General features: G+C 45.8%; 1 pseudogene; it reads left to right on the forward strand.

Annotated features, from left to right (window-relative positions):
- Window positions 1-19: 19 nt before the first annotated feature.
- LOC119347816 lies at window positions 20-4,354 on the forward strand (annotated as a pseudogene).
- The last annotated feature ends 319 nt before the right edge of the window (window positions 4,355-4,673 follow it).

Consider the following 4,673-nt stretch of genomic DNA (forward strand, 5'->3'; position numbering starts at 1 on the left):
GTTAACGCGCCATGCCATATCTCCATCCTCTTCCTTAGCGGAGCAAAAAAACCTACACAACTCTCAGCAGACGACTTCCCTCACCGGCGACTGCCTCCACGACGTACGCCGGACGGCAGGTAGGCGGCTCCCCTTCCCGCGTCTACGTGCATACTGTTTGTTCATTCCTCTCGTGATCCTGCGGGTACTCCCTAGCAGCAAATTGCAATCACAATCAATTTTCTCTGTAGTGAGTACTTATTTACCGCTGCATAATTGGTGTGCATTAAGAACCAAACAAAATTCTCTTAATTTCTGCAGGTCCTCACACTCACATCACATCACAGATCCTTATTCCTTAACAATACGTTGGTGTGTCTGAGCAGAGGATGCTCGTGGCCCTCAGCGCGGCGCAATGGGTGGTGGGCAAGGCGCTGGCCCCCATTGCCGATGGCTTGCTGGAGGCTTGGGGTGCTACCAAGAACTTGGGTCTCAACATCGAGGCCCTTAGGATGGAACTGCTGCTCGTGAAGGCCACGCTTGAACTCGCCGGCTGCAAGCAGATCCAAGGCCAGGCTATGGAGGAGTTGTTGGGGAAGCTGCGGCACTCGGCGCACTGTGCCGAGGACTTGTTGGACGAGCTGGACTATTTCCGCATCCACGATGAGCTCCATGGCATGTACGACGCTGCAGATCAGCATGCCAAGGGTTGCGTCCATGATTTTTGTCTCAATGCTCGCCACACTGCCAAAGCTGTTAGCCAACTGGTTGGTTTATCCACGAGGTCGTCTGCTTCCAGCCCTGCATGTGATCCTGGAGAAGTACAAGCTGCAAGACAACGGGTCAGCTGTTGCGTTTGGCCTCATGGTAGGCAGAGGTCATGCGGCAATTCCTCCTTGGCGCCAAATGCTAATCAGGAGGTCAGTGGATGCATTCCCAGGCTCGGTAAACTCCTCCTTTGCTCATCTTCCCCACATGTATGTGATGATCATTCTGGCCAGCCAACTCTTCGTGGTGCATCACAAAAGGAAACACCAGTACTGGGGTTTCATAGGGTTTATGTCTCTGAAAGAATGAAGTGCATTGTTGAGCAACTGCAGCCTGTGCGTACAGAGGTTACCAAGATTCTGCAGAGTTGTGACCGTATGACTGTCCCTGATATTTCAGTGAGCCGTCCCGTTACCACTGGCCAAAGTACGGAGCAGAAATTGTATGGGAGGGACCATATCATGCATACCATCATACATGATATGACCAAGGGTAAATACTACAGCAAGGATCTAACCGTGCTTCCGGTTGTCGGTCCAGGGGGAATAGGGAAGACAACACTGGTACAGTACATATATAGAAACCAGCAAGTGCAAGATCATTTTCAAGTCCTTATTTGGGTATGTGTGTCACTCAGTTTCAATTTGAGTAAGCTGCTAGATGAGATTAAAACATATATCCCTCGGGTCGAAGGGGAAAAAGTTGGCAGAGTCGAAGAGCTGATTGAACAGAGATTAAAATCCAAAAGGTTTTTGCTTGTACTGGATGATGTATGGGAGTTCAGTAATGGGGATGACTGGAAAAGGTTATTGCTGCCATTCAAAGCATCGCAAGAAAAAGGTAGTGTGATTCTACTCACGACTCGGTTTCCAGCAATAGCAAATATGGGTAAAACAGCTGATTATATAGAACTGGAAGGATTAAAATCTGAAGAATTTAGGAAGTTGTTTCTTTCGTTTGTGTTTGTTGATGAGCCCTTTACAAGTGATCATAGTTTTTTGCTTGAGACCGGAGATAAGATAATGGAAAACCTAAAGGGCTCTCCTCTTGCTGCAAAAACAGTTGGTGCATTATTGAGAAAAAACCTTAATTTGCGTCATTGGAGAAGAGTCTTAGAAAGTAAAGAATGGGAGAGACAAACCGGTGTCAATGACATTATGTCTGCCTTGAAGCTTAGCTATTACTATCTTCCTTTCCATCAGCGACAATGTTTCTCCTATTCTGCATTGTTTCCTGAAGATTACAAGTATAGTGGTGCTGAGCTAATCAACTTTTGGATAGGACTGGATATTTTACAACCTTGTGGTCAAAATCAAACATTGGAAGATATAGGTCTGAGCAATTTAAATGATCTGGTCACATATGGATTTTTCAAAGAAGAGAAAACTAATGGTCGTCTGCGTTATGTAATGCATGACCTGCTACATGATTTAGCATTGCACATGGGATCTCATGAATACATTAGTTTACATCGGTCTAATGTGGGATCAGTGCAGATTAAGCCATCCATACGTCACTTGTCTATAATCATAGATGATGATGATACACTCTCTCAAGAGAACTTTAAGGGACAATTGAGAAAACTGAAGACGATATTGAAGGTTAAGCAATTGCATAGTTTGATGTTATTTGGAGAAATGGATGAGAGCTTTGCCAGCATTTTGAGTGATTTGTTTAGGGAAGCAAATGGTCTTCGTGTTCTCCGTCTGGTTAACATGCCAACTTCTGTGGAGTTCATGTTACACAACTTTTCAGCACTTGTCCACCTGCGATACTTATGTCTGGGTACAAAAAAGTATGGGAGGGAGATGCAATTACCACTTGCCATTTCCAGATTTTATCATTTAAGGGTTCTGGATCTAGGATCATGGTATGGCTGTTGTGATTTGCCAAGAGACTTGAGCAAGCTTGCAAAATTGCGTCGTTTTTATACCCTGAGTGATGAGCTTCATTCTGATATTTATAATGTGGGAAAACTCAGACTCTTAGAAGAGCTGAAAGTATTTAGACTCAATAAAGAAAGGGAAGGATTTGAAGCAAAGCAACTAGAGCATTTAAGTGAACTGAGGGAGCTTGGCATCTATAACCTTGAGAATATACACAGAAAAGAAGAAGCAACCAAAGCAAAACTGATAGAGAAAAACTACTTGGAGAGATTAACATTAGATTGGGACAGTAAGCGGTCTAATACCGAGCCTTGTGTGGAAGCAGTTGTCCTTGAAAGCCTTCAACCACATAGATATCTTCAAGAGTTGTGCATTAGAGGGCACGGAGGCTCTTCTTGTCCAACATGGCTAGGTGAAAAGCTCGCTGTTGAAGCTCTTCAATCTTTCAGCTCGTTGGTGTTTCTTGGCAATGTCTGCCTTCTTTAGGGAAGATGTGGGGCCTTGATAAAGTAATATTGAAGCATATTGCCACAGTAAAAGAGTTCGTTGTAGAGCAAAGCTTTATCGGGCTAAAAAGGCTTGAACTTGTTGGCTTGGGAAGTTTTGAAAAATGGATACCATCACAGGACACTCATCATATGTTTCCTCTTTTGCAAGCAATGATTATTAGGGACTGCCCTAAAATCTTGGAGTTACCATTTTCAAACCACATTATTAACCCTGCAGATCAAGACTGGAAGATTGATTGGTTTCCTAAACTACAAGAGCTTGAGATATTGTACTGCCCAGAATTCTTGTTAGTGCCTCATATCCCCTGGACTGAAACGCTATGTACTGTCAACATACGAGGTATAAAGCTACTAGAGATGTTCAAGTACTCAAGATCATCCTACTATGGAGTAGGACTGAAAATTGTTGGAAAGTATGAACTGCGGAGCTTAGATCAAGTGTTAGCATGCAATAAACTGTCAGGTCTCGAGCAGCTAGTACTCGAGAAGTGCCCACCTCTGGAGTTAAAGCACCTTCTGATGCTAACCTCACTGAAGAAATTGGATGTAAGGAGTTCAGATTGCCTGGTTGGGCCATTAGGAGGTGAGGGTGATGTGGAATGGAAGCACCCTATTATCCAGGAATTACTTGTGGTCCAGGAATCACTTGGTGGTCCTAGTGGGAAGGAATTAACAGAGCTTCTCACTCACCTCCCAAGGCTCTCCAAGTTACTTATTGCCAGCTGTGAAAATATAACACAGCTCGCAGTGAGGGTGGATGTGCAGCAAACAACTTTAGCAGCCGCGTCGGAGGTGGAGCAGGAGAAAGAAGAAGATGGGTTGCTGCTCTTCCCGGGCCATCTCTGCGACTCACTCAGGGAATTGGTCATCAACAGATGTCCAGAGCTGGTCATGGTGGAAGTGGAAACCCCTTCGACTTGTCTTCCTGCTGCAGGAGGAGGGTTCCAAGCCCTACGGTCCCTCCAGAGTTTACGGATTTTTGACAGCCCCAAGATACTATCCGCCAAGAGCTCGCTTTCTGTCAGCATCGCCAAGACAAGGACTGAACCACTGGTTCAGTCGAGACGAGTTATTGCCAAACAGCAGACTGTAGCGGATCCGGCAACAGAAGATGGCGCGATGGAATTCAATCAAGGAGATGGGCCGGCCCAGCGGCCCAAGCAAGCGACCAACCCACCGCGTTGGCTCGACGACTACAGCCTGGCCCGTTAATCGAGCCAACGGTAACTGGTTTAAATAGAGATCGATCTCTTCCTGTAATAGTTGGCTAGGATTGGAATGATGGCTTCGGCCGGTGTAATCGGATAGCTGTGAGGGTGGTTGGGTGGCTAGCTACCGAACTTTTCCCCAATTCGAAATCGAATCCCTAAATTCCTTCCCGATCTAGCGAGTTGCTTACACTTTCCTGCTGCATTTTCCCATCCTCCCTGCAAGTCCTCGAGCTTTACGGTGTGGAAGGCATGGGGACGCTGGAGCCTCTCTCAAACCTCACCTCTCTCACCCGATTAAAGTTGTGCAATTGTGGAGAGGA

Source organism: Triticum dicoccoides, unplaced genomic scaffold (genome assembly GCF_002162155.2).
Source record: "Triticum dicoccoides isolate Atlit2015 ecotype Zavitan unplaced genomic scaffold, WEW_v2.0 scaffold7605, whole genome shotgun sequence".
Taxonomy (NCBI): Eukaryota; Viridiplantae; Streptophyta; class Magnoliopsida; order Poales; family Poaceae; genus Triticum; species Triticum dicoccoides.